Source organism: Phoenix dactylifera, chromosome 9 (genome assembly GCF_051530095.1).
Source record: "Phoenix dactylifera cultivar Ajwa chromosome 9, Ajwa_hap1_PhDact_Kaust_v1.1, whole genome shotgun sequence".
Lineage (NCBI taxonomy): Eukaryota > Viridiplantae > Streptophyta > Magnoliopsida > Arecales > Arecaceae > Phoenix > Phoenix dactylifera.
Window position 1 is genome coordinate 11831046 of NC_143198.1, and position 13194 is coordinate 11844239.

Sequence of the window (13194 nt, forward strand, 5' to 3'; positions counted from 1 at the left end):
TTGAAGAAGGAACAATGGGAATTAATTAATTAGACTTAAACACGAATCCTACTTGGAGTAGGATTTCGGAAGTTCTAATTGGATTAGGACTGAGAATCCTACTTGGAGTAGGACTGGGAGTCCTGCTTAGAATAGGATTCCAACAATTCTAATTAGATTAGAATTTTGAATTCAATTTGGATTCCTACTTAGAATAGGATTCCTAGAAGTCCTAATTGGATTAGGACTTTAGATTCAAATTAGAGTCCTAATTGGATTAGGATTAAAATTAAATAAGTCCTAATTGGAATAGAATTTCTTAAGTCCCAATTAATTATTAATCTAATGACTCCTAATTAGATTAGGATTGAAAGGTTCAATTGAGTCATGATTCATTAAGTTCTAATTGGATTAGGACATTGCATGGATCAAACCCAAAATTGGTTCACCCTTGGACTAAGCCTAATTAGATTAAGGCTTAGCCACATTAGGGCATCTCAATCCTTACTTAATGAGGATTAGGTTAACCATGAAGGAGGGGCACACACCCCTCTTCCTTTTCCTTGCTTGGTGCAGCAAACAAGAGGGGCCGGCGCCCCTCTTGGAAGGTTATCAAGGAGCTCCTAAAAGTTAGGAGCTCCACTTGCTTATAAAGGGCTATGGGAGGCACCTAGGGCATTTTATTAGAAGCCCTCTTCCCTTTGTGCCGTGGCCTCCCTCTCCCCTTTCCTTGGTTCAGCCGCAAGCAAGAAGAGGAGAAGAAAGAAGCAAGAAGCTTAGCGGCCTCCTCCCTCCTCCTTTGCTTCATCCAACGCAAGGGAAAGAAAAGGGTTTCAAAGGTGCTTTGATTCTTCTTCAATCTTCATCCTTCTTCTTCCTCCTCCCAAGCACAATCAAGGGTTGATCAAAAGGGAGGAGATCAGCTACCTAAAGTAGTCTCTACAAGGGAGCTAGCACCCCGGGGAGACAAGGAAGCTTTGATCGGATCTCTGCTTCGTGTGGATACCCGTAGAGGCCGGACACTTGAACGGCTTCAAGCAAACCTTCATCCTAAACCACGACTTCAGTTTGCGGTGATCATCTATCCGCACAAGGTGAAGATCTGATCTTCCTAATGTAGTTAAAAGTTTTTAATTCTAATCTATCTACGAACGGTTTTTGAACAACGTTTATGGGATGAACGTGTGATCCCGCGCATGCCTCTTCCGCTGCCATCTGAATTTTTTTTTAATTTTCTACGGCATGGGCGGGTTCCCAACAAGTAGGACAAAGGCTGAGAAATATTTACATGGTAGATCTTTATGAGTTAGGTAAGAAAAATGGATTATGTTTAATTACTAATGAACAAAGGAAAAATGAAACAAGGAAAAATGAAACAAGTTGGCTTTGGCATCGTAGACTAGGACATGCTAGTATGGACTTAATCTCAAAACTAGTCAAGAAGGATTTGATAAAGGATGTGCCAAAATTGATCTTTGAGAAGGACAAAATCTGTGGTCCCTGCTCATTAGGAAAGCAAACAAAATCATCCTTCAAATCAAAGAATATAGTATCAACTACTAGGCCTTTTGAACTCATACACATGGATCTATTTGGACCCACTAGAACCGCGAGTCTAGGAGGAAAGAAGTATGGACTAGTTATAGTAGATGATTTTTCAAGATATACATGGGTTTCATTTCTTGCACATAAGAATGAAGCATTTTCAGCATTCTTGAAATATTATAAAAATATCATAACTGAAAAGAAGCTCACCTTAATAGCAATTCGAAGTGATCATGGAACTGAATTTGAAAATCAACACTTTGAAGAATTTTGTAATGAAAATGGTATCTCACATCAATTTTCAGCACCTAGAACGCCTCAATAAAATGGGGTTGTTGAAAGAAAAAAATAGGACCTTGGCAGAAATGGCACGCACAATGTTGTGCGAGTCAAATCTTCTAAAGTACTTTTGGTCTGAAGCTATAAGTACTGCTTGCCATATTCTAAATCGGGTTTTAATACGACCTATAACCAAGAAAACTTCTTATGAACTTTGGAAGAATAAGAAACCAACTACTAAATATCTTTGAATATTTGGATGTAGATGTTTCATTTTAAACAATGGCAAGGAGGATCTAAGTAAATTTGATGCCAAGTCAGATGAAGGTATCTTCTTAGGATACTCTACATCTAGCAGGGCATACAGAGTGTTCAACAAAAGAACTCTTGTAGTTGAAGAGTCAATTAATATCATTTTTGATGAGTCTGATAGTGAGTCTCCTAGGAGAGAAAATACTCTTGATGATGATGCAGGAATTATTGACTTTGAAAAATTGAATCTTGATGACGTGCCAAATCAAGAAAAGAAAAATGATCGCGTGCCACCACAATCTCAAGACTTGCCAAAGGAATGGAGGTATGCACATGGACATCCTAAAAACTTAATCGTTGGTGATCCATCTCAAGGGGTAAGAACTCGATCCTCTCTTAGAAATTTAAATGACTATCTTGCTTTTGTTTCATAATTAGAACCTAAGACTTATGAAGAAGCTGAAAAAAACATAAATTGGATAAATGCTATGTAAGAAGAATTAAATCAATTCAAAAGAAGTAATGTATGGACATTAACTGAGAGATCAAAGCATAACTCTGTAATTGGAACAAAATGGATCTTTAGAAATAAATTAGATGAAAATGGGGTAGTTATAAGAAATAAAGCTAGACTTGTAGCTAAGGGATACAATCAAGAAGAAGGGATAGATTTTGAGGAAACATTTGCTTCCGTGGCCAGATTAGAAGCTATTAGATTACTTCTAGCTTTTGCATGCTTCATGAATTTCAAATTGTATCAAATGGATGTAAAAAGTACCTTCTTAAATGATTTTATAGAGGAACTTCCTAGTTTTGAGAATCATGAATTGCCAAATCATGTGTTTAGATTACATAAGGCATTATATGGATTGAAACAAGCACCTAGAGCTTGGTATGATCGACTAAGCAAATTTCTACTGAATAATGATTTCAGTAGGGGAAATGTAGATAATACACTTTTTCTCAAAAGAAAAGACAAAAATCTACTAGTAGTTCAAATATACGTAGATGACATAATTTTTGGTGCAACTAATGATAATCTTTGCAAAGAGTTTGCTAAATTAATGCAAGAAGAATTCGAGATGAGTATGATGGGAGAACTGAATTTCTTTCTCGGATTACAAATCAAGCAAACTAAGGAAGGTATCTTTATTCATCAAACTAAGTACACAAAGAAAATATTAAAGAAGTTTGGGAATGAAAATCACAAGGGAATAGGCACCCTAATGAATCCCACTAGTAAGCTAGACAAAGATGAAAAAGGGAAAAGTATAGATATAAAGCTTTATAGAGGATTAATTGGATCTTTGCTTTACCTTACTGCTAGTAGGCCAGACATAGTGTTTAGTGTGGGAATATGTGCTAGATACCAATCAGATCCTAAGGAGTCACATCTAAGTGCTGTCAAAAGAATCCTTAGATATTTGAGAGCAACCACAAACATAGGTTTATGGTACTCCAGAGACTCCTATCTAGATTTATTTGCATATTCTGATGCAGATTTTGCTGGTTGCAAATTAGATAGGAAGAGTACTAGTGGAACATGTCAATTTTTAGGAAATAACTTAGTATCATGGTTTAGCAAAAAGCAGAATTCGGTAGCATTGTCAACGGCTGAGGGCGAATATATAGCTGCCGGAAGTTGCTGTGCTCAAGTACTATGGCTCAAGCAACAACTAGAGGACTATAGAATTAAACTAGATAACATTCCTATAAAGTGTGATAACACTAGTGTCATTAACCTTACTAAAAATCCGGTTCAGCACTCTAAAGCCAAACACATTGAAATAAGATATCATTTCATTAGAGATCATGTGCAAAATGGGAACATATGTATTGAGCATGTATGTACTGAGAAACAATTAGCTGACATATTCACAAAACCTTTAATGAAGATAGATTTTGCATGCTTAGGAGGGAATTAGGCATATGTGATCCTTTTGATTGAGGAGATATAAAAGGAACAAGTTGTCTCATGATACTCTCCTCCCATTTCGAAAAATCATGAAACATTAGTCAAACTAGTCATCTATAGATTTCTTACTCATGTATCATTGCCCCATAAAGAATTTGTAAGGATTGGAGGAAAGGAAGAATTTTTAAAAAGAAAGGAAGAGAAAGAAAATTTTCTGAACTGGGGCCGACCCGAGCCAGAATGGGGTCGACCCCACGTTGAGTCGACCCAAGAAAAATCTAGGGTCGACCCAACGGTGGGACCCTGTTTTTAAAGAGGGACCCATGAGCTATTCTAGGGCACTGTTTCATCTAGTCCTCTTCCTAAAACCCTACTTCCCACTTTCCAATCTCTTCCAATCATCTCCAAACAGTGCTAGATTGCTTCTCTAAGCTGTTAGATCAAGACCTAAGGAAGGATTTGGTGAAAATGGGACCCAAGCGAGCCGTTGCTAAGAGATCCGGAAGAGTCTCACGCCCAACCATTGTAGATAGACATGCTAGAGATTCATCTACAGTTCCCCCACAAGGTGAGACAAATGTTGAGCCTCCTCCACCTCCTTCCCCTTCAGTTCAACTTGCTAAATATGCAGGAGACCGGTAACCACGGGGAGAAGGATTCACTCCGAATTTTTGGATCAAGAAGGGTTCCGGTTGGGGGATTGGATCCGAAAGCAAGGATGGGAGTATCTTTGCTCCCTAGATTTGGTGACCTACCCGGGCTTGGTTCGTGAGTTCTATACCTTCCTAAAAGTTGGAATGGGAGGGCTTGTGTCTAAGGTCCGATGTGTACGGATTAGGATTTTAGAAGAAAGTTTGAGTAGTTGCTCCATCTCCCCTGCGAAGGTGCAACTCCAGAAAGGCCGGAAAGCAAGTTGAGAGCTCTACAGTTGATCTTTGAGAACGATGATTTTGATTATTCCGAGAATGTGATAGCGAGCTCCCTATCAGCTGAGATGAGGTTGTTGCACAACTTCATGTTAGATGTATGCCCTAGAAGCCAATCTGGCTGACACATTGTTAATTCTAGGGACATAATTTTGTACTTGACTATTTATTATTGAATAAATAAAAGGCATCTTATCATTCATATTATTTATGTGTCTATGAATCGTCCAAGAAATTAATAAGATGATGATGCATATTCTCAAGAGTTGAGAATTTGAGCCATGTATCATTGGTGATTAATTTCTAAATGCTCCTGATCAATGGATCATCACGAGGACGGTGATCGATCCGATCAGTGCACAGATCACTTTCTTATAGGATGGACGAGACTTGAGTCCATAGTGTAGGGACACTGAAGTGATAGTGCAGGTGCTTGTTAGAGAATAAGGATACTGAGCGTGACCAAGACAAGAAGTCACTTGGATGTCTATCCACTCGTCAGTGTCTTGCTTGATGTTGCAGTAGTTTGACTGGTCCTTTGACCTGCGGTGCTTCAGCTACTCACAGTGAGGTTATTGTAGTTTGACTACACGTATACATGGTCTCTAGTCATATGGGTTCTTGTAGTGTAGATTGGCTACATTAAGTTCACTGTAGGAGTAGGGTATGCACTTACATGGAATCTATCGACCTTGATAGAAGAGGAGTGATCCTATGTGATTTGTTAGACTGAGTTCTAAGACCTTGGCCAGGGCAGTAATATAAAGTGGAGAAAGAGTTTTTCACTATCGAACTCGAGTCAAATAAATCTTGACATATGACAGACGAAGGGGTTTGACGAGTTATCCATGACCTCCATCCTGTAGGGATCCACGATAGTAGGACTGTATCACATGATAACTGCACCTAGAGGTTCATCATCCTATTCTACTGGGTAGCCACTACATGCTGCTAGGTGTCACTGGTGGATGGTGGGACTCACAGGAATTATCTCGATGATCGATAAACCCTAATGAGTAGAATTGGAATCGTTCCAATCCATTGAAAGGAGTTTTCAATGATATTGTGATAGAGATCACAATATATCTCACTACCAGTCAGAATAGAACCTATGGGGTCACACACACTAGAAGTATTGACCGATCCGATGGTTGAATCGTGATTAGGAATCACAAGTAATCAATTCGATTGATATTCAGTTGTAGAAGGAACAAAGGAAATTAATTAATTAGACTTAAACACAAATCCTACTTCGAGGAGGATTCCTAGAGTCCTAATTGGATTAGGACTGGGAATCCTAGTTGGAGTAGGACTGGGATTCCTACTTGGAATAGGATTCCTACAATCCTAATTAGATTAGGAGTTTTTGAATTAAAATTGGATTCCTACTTGGAGCAGGATTCCTAGAGTCCTAATCGGATTAGGACTTCGGATTCAAATTAGAGTCCTAATTGGATTAGGACTAAAATTAAATAAGTCCTAATTGGATTAGAGTTTCTTAAGTTCTAATTAAATATTAATCTAATGAATTATGATGACTCCTAATTTGATTAGGATTGAAGGATTCAATTGAGTCATGGTTCAAATCCTAATTAGATTGAGATTTGAAGGGAAAGCAAATAGGTGCACCTAATCCTCTTTGGAAGAGGAATAGACCACCTTACATTAGACCCCACGCCCTAGTTGATTGGATCAACTAGGGCATGCGTGATGAGGGGAGCCCTCTCCCCTTGGCCGAAATCAAAGAGAAGAGAAGAGGGGCGTGCGCCCCTCTTCATGGCTCCAAAAGGAAAAACGTGAAGATCCTAAAATGTAGGAACTTCATGTGACTTTATAAGGAGGTAAAAAGGCCAACCCTAGAGCACTGCTTTTTCTCCTCTTCCAGCCGTGAGCCATCTCCCTTCTCTTGGGATTCTCAGCCGCCATCAGCAAAGGGAAAAGAAGAGGAGGCGTCTCCCTCCTCTTGGCCCCCTTCCTTCTTCCAATGCAAGGGAAATTGAAAAGGCTGCAAGCAACCTTTGATTCTTCATCCTCTTGCATCCTTCTTCTTCCTCCTCTCAAGCACATTCAAGAGTTGAAAGAAAGAGAGGAGATCAGCCATCAAAAGTTATCTCTACAAGGGAGCTAGCACCCCGGTGAGATAGAGAGCTTGGATCGGATCCTGCTTCGTGTGGATACCCGTAGAGGCCGGGCACTTGAACGGCTTCAAGCGAACCTTCATCCTAAATCACGAACTTCAGTTTGCGGTGATCATCTACCCGCACAAGGTGAAGATCTGATTTTCTAAATATTTTAAAAAGTTTTTAATCCTTATCTATCTACGAACGGTTTTTGAACAACGTTCATGCGATGAACGGTTGATCCCGCGCATGCCTCTTCCGCTACATCTGAATTTTTTAAAATTTCAGCGGCATGATCGGGGTTTTCTAACACTTCATAGGTCAGATTTTGTTTCCAAAAAGTGGGAGATTTGATCATATATCTGAGAGAGATTTGGTCATTATGGAGCACGTTATTCAGGGCATTTTCCTGAACCTCCCAGCTATGATGATGAGGCAGATGAGAGGGGCTATATGCAAGTCGAGAGTCTCCCTGCCCTATGGTATGATACTCACCCTGATCTTCCGACAGCATGACATATCAGTGGAGGAAGAGATCTCCAGGCATCTATTATTTACCGACACTTACACTGCATGGTCCCTAGTTCGCATGGGTTATGAGAAGGTGAACGGGCAGTGGGTGCATGGAGAAGCAAGGATACATGCATCAGATGGTGATGCACCAGAGGTTGGAGACCCCATCCCTGAGGCTGAGGTACCTGAGGATCATCCTACGGCACCTTCAGAGGCTGGCCCATCGTCATCCGTACCTATGGGGGGCACAGAGGAGTTTTGGAGTAGGATGACTGAGCTTGTGTCAGCTCAGGTGAGGACTCTCTCTGACGGATTGACGGGCAGGATGGACATTATGACTGCTGAGATTAGCGATCTCAGAGAGCAGGTAGGAGCATTACGGAGAGAGAGAGGGGCTCATGGTCCATTTGTGCCCCGAGCAGCTGAGTCGGAGGTTTCAGCACAGAGTCATCCAGCTCAGCGAGGTCCACGCCAGACTTAGTCCCGTCAGGCTCGACCTCCCCTCGCCACTTATGCTAGGAGGATGAGGACTAGATCACAGCCCTTAGATACCTCCTAGGCTGGTGTTAGCATTATGATTAGTGCCTAGGATTTATCTAGCTCTCATATATATTTTGCCTCGTTGATGTACTTTGCACTTTGATTGAAGAACATTGTATTTTTGACATTAATGTACTACAATGTTCCATTTTGATCAATGAAACTTGACTGTTTATTATTTACTGCATCCACTTATCTATTGCCATGCACCTATTTGATGATAACAAAAAAGGAAAAAAGTAAGGAAAGAAAGAAGTTGCAATAAGTTGATAAACAAGTTTGAAAATTATAACAGGAGATAATATATACTTAAGGGGAGCGATATGTAATAATGAAAATGTTAAAGTCTAATCATTTAATCAAATTTCAGAATTTGGCACATACCTCTCATACCTTGATACATAACCTGAAACTCTTGCCTTATCTCAAATTTTTGAAGTTTCACCTTTAACCAAATATAAAAGAAAGGGGGAGAAAATCAAAAGTTCAAATTGGCAATATTTGGATGAAAAAGGGGGAGACTTCACTCTCAAATTTGAAAAGCTGAAATTCAGCAACTTGAGCTCTTCTAAAAACAAATTTTCTAATTTTAAGATAAGTATCAATCTGCTCATACTCAATATTTTGTAATCATCAAAAAGGAAAAGATTGAGGATGATAGTGTTATTTTGATGATTAACACAACCATTGAGGGAATATCTAATTAAATACTATAAGTTAACATGATACATCATTACTGAGTTCGTCACTCTCGGTACATTAGAAGAATGAGATCAAGATGTATTTCAATGATTAATAATGAGATAAAATTTGCGATAGAAAAGAGATAGTGAATTCTAAATTCTAATTCGGCAAAGTTTCAAGTGAAACATACTATTAAGGGGACAATAGTAATTTTCATTGTTAAGAGTATGTAGCACTACCATGGCATACATTCAAAATTGCTTGAAGTATATTTCATTGATTATATGGATGAATCTAACCTTAAGTTGCAGCAAAGTGTGGAATGAGTCGACCCCAAGATTGGTGGAGTCAACCCCGACACATCATGGAACCATCAGGCACACTTCTGCGAAAATGGCACGGATGAACAGTAATGGAGTCGACACAAAGCTTGCTTGAGTCGACCCCGTCTTCAAGCCTCAAGAAAACAAGTCTCTGGAATTTACTCAGAGGGCCGACCCCAACCTTCGTTGAGTCGACCCCAGATTGAGTCGACCCCAGGAATGCTTGAGTCGACCCCAATGGAGTCGACCCCAACTGAACATAAGTCGACCCCAAGGCTGTGTCGTTCACTGCTGTCTCTCTGGAATCCCTGAGAGGGTCGACCCCAATGGAACTTGAGTCGACCCCACTGTACCTTGAGTCAACCCTAGTGAAAAACGGCTGAAATATAAGGTTCTGTGTTTTCTGAGAGGGCCGACCCCAATGTAGCAGGAGTCGACCCCAGTGAAAGTTGGGTCAACCCCAGTGAAAGTTGAGTCGACCCCAAGTCTGATGAATAGTGGTTTGAGTCGACCCCAAAAAAATTTAGGTCGACCTCAGCACGGGCCATAACGGCTAGTTCTGCAGAAGTGCTTTTTGTCCTCCCAACAGTCAGTAACGGCTAGTTTTTGAAATCTAACCAATGGGGGTGTCCAATGGATGAGGAAAACTATTTAAAGTGATACTATTCATCAGAGAAAACAGACTTTTGCAAAATATCAAAGCTCACACAAGAAAGACAAGAGCCCTAATTTTCTTCATCCAAGTGCTTCACTCAAAGAGTCAAAAGGAAGTGGTAGAGCAGATTCTAAGGAACATTAAGAGCTCCATCAACCCTTGAAAAGTGAAGCAATCTTGACAAAGAAGAGAGAAGTCTCATCAAGTGATAACTATATTCTAAACTCTTCTTTGTAGCTTATAATTGTTATATTTGCTCATCTAGGAGTTTCAACTTTCTTCTTCTTTTTAATCACCTTGTAAAGATTTGTTGGTGAGCCCGTAAAACCAACGATGAAGGTTTGTTGGTGAGCCCATAAAACCAACGGTGTAGGTTTGTTGGTGAACTTGTAAAACCAATTGTGAAGGTTCGTTGGTGAGCCCGTAAAACTAACATAGGTTCTTGGTGATCCCGAAAAACCAATGTGTAAAGGTTTTTGGATTGTGAGCCCGGAAAACAATCTAACTGTAATCCGCAAAATTATAGTGAATTCCCAAGGGATCGCTTGGGGAGTGGACGTAGGTGCTTAGGAGAGCACCGAACTATACTTCTTGTGTGTTTGCATTGTGTATTGTTTTAACTTCACTCACTCATCAATTGACTCAATTAAGATAGTAAAAATTTAGAGAAACCAATTCACCCCCCCTCTTGGCTTGTCACCTTGGGCAACAAAATATTTTTTCACGATTTGGGATGCCTAAGGTTATAATTAGTGATGGTGGAAAATACTTTTGTAATAAACCTTTCGAGACCTTATTGAAAAAGTATGGTGTCACCCATAGAGTTGCTACTCCATATCATCCGCAAACTAGTGGCCAGGTAGAGTTAGCCAATAGAGAGATCAAGCGTATTTTAGAGAAAACGGTGAACCCATCATGAAAAGATTGGTCCTTGAAACTATCGTATGCATTATGGGCTTATCGTACTGCATACAAAACCATTCTTGGCATGTCTCCCTACCGGCTAGTTTACGGAAAAGCATGTCATCTGCCTGTAGAAATAGAGCATAAATCGTATTAAGCAATTAGAAAATTGAATTTTGATTTACGTGATGCTGGTCTAGCGAGAAAATCGCAATTGAACGAGCTTAACGAGAATCGCAGAGATGTTTATGATAATGCTAAGATTTGTAAAGAACGAATGAAGATCTTACATGATAAATCAATTTTGAAAAAAACTTTTGAACCTTTGCAAAAAGTCCTTTTATACGACTCCCGCTTATATCTGTTTCCTGGTAAGTTGCGATCGAGATGGACAGGTCCTTACATTATAAAAACTGTTTTTCCATATGGGGTGGTTGAAATTGAGAATCCACGAAATGGTACGATTTTTAAGGTGAATGGACACAGGTTAAAACCTTTTTCTTGAGAATTTTGCAAATGAAGAGGACTCCTTTTCTTTGGGGGAGCCTTCTTATGACTGAGCATTACGGTAAAGATATATGTATATTAGTTAGAATTATATTTTTTTTCTAGTTTTCTTCTTATTTTGTAGGTCTTCTCTTCTGGATATCAACAGCTCAAGGTATTCCTCTTCTCTCCAATATTATTTTCTATATTGTCTCTCATATATAGTTTTCTTGAATCTATTACATTGAGGACAATGCAATGTTTAAGTTGGGGGGAGGAAAATATTTTGCCCAAAAAAAAAACTTATTTTTGCATTTGATTTATTCTATTACTTTCTTTTCTAAGCAAATGCACATATATTTTCATATTGAGTTTTTGCAACTATTAAGGCAAGGAACACATGTATACTATGACTAATCAGAGACCTATTATTAGATCCCCGCACATGTACTTAATGATTATAGGAAGGCCTCAGGAGTTCACATTTGTTTAATGCATTTTTATTAAGCCGTATTTGTAAAAGAAGTACGAGTATCCTTGTCCGTACTATAAGGTTCATGATTTGGTTTTCACATAAAGATAGAGGTTGAATACCCCGGCTAGATCATCTAAGTGCCTTATGTTCCGACCTTGGTTGACCTACAGTCATGATGTAGTCACGTTATATGGTTCAGTTTACCTTCTCCTTTTATTAAAAAAAAAAAGATGACAAATCTGACCTCGTGGTGTAGTCTGGTTCGAGTAATTAAGCCCTAGGGGTGTTTCACCTAATGCCTTGAGCCAACTGGATCAGGAGTCATTGGCCGAAAACTCGCTATATGGACCTTACTACAGCTTAAGGGGGTGGACTATTGTAATCATCATATGTGTTTAAAAATAAAAATAAGCATGAATAGGGTTGGTCGAACTGAACCCAGTGACATGTAGTAAGGGCTGGTTTGACTCCATTAATTTGGAACTTTGTATACTTTGGATGTTTAGTTGGGACTGATAATTCTTTCTTTTTATGCGAACCATTCTTGGTAATTTTAGACAACCTGAGATATTCTGAAAATTTGATGGATCAGGCTCTAATAAATTGTAGAAAATACTTGTGAACTTGAGTAGTGTACCTAAAACTCAGGTGGTGCCATATTGTGGTGGAGGTATTAGTGCTCTAAGAAAGTCATTCTATTTATGCATACTAAACTTTAGTATTACCCTTGCCTTGATAGTTGCCATGCTTGAGAAAAATATATTTCACATGTGTATTGACTTAAATTTCGTTATATATCACTTTATGAATGATATTTGTGGGTAACATCACTGCAAACCCTCACGAGACAATACTCGTCCACTAGAGTAACCTAGGAGTTTAACGGCTTGTTGCACGTGCTAAGGGCAATCATGATTCCTACGAAAGTGAGTAATTATCTTAATTTTATGCAATTAGTTCTAATAGAACATCAAAGGATCAACCAACACTTTTTGTACTCTCATATTATTGTTTACTCTGAATTGCTAGAGACTAGCAATAAGCTAGTTGGGGGGTGTGATGAGAGCACAAAAGTGCGATCTACACGCTGCTTAAATTAGTATTACTGCCAACATACCACGATAAAATCGCTGAGTTAATATTATATTTTTGTTGGATACAGGTGATCATAAATCAGAGTTAAGATGCGTATTTGGTACAAATTGGGATGATGCATGACCCCGAACTTGATCATGCTGAAGCATAATTGAATTTGGTTAAGTACACTTCACTCGAACGACACTTGGCAGCCATTTGGAGGCAACGCAAGATGGATCCGCTAAGGGCCAAGTTTCATCATCCGAGAGGGTCCAAAAGCCCGCAGCGGATCTGTGATCTGATCTCTCGCATCCCCTCATCCAGATTTCACTCACTTCAACCGTCCACGAGTCCAAGCTTCATCCCCCGCATCCGTGAGCCAGGATCTGTGATCTGATCTCCCGCACCCAGTCTCCAGCTCCTCTCATGCATGCAATCCCCTTCAACCTCCTCCACAGCGTCTGCCCGAGTCCATGATCCCTTCCCCATCCGCATCCATGATCTGATCTCCTGCATCCCCTG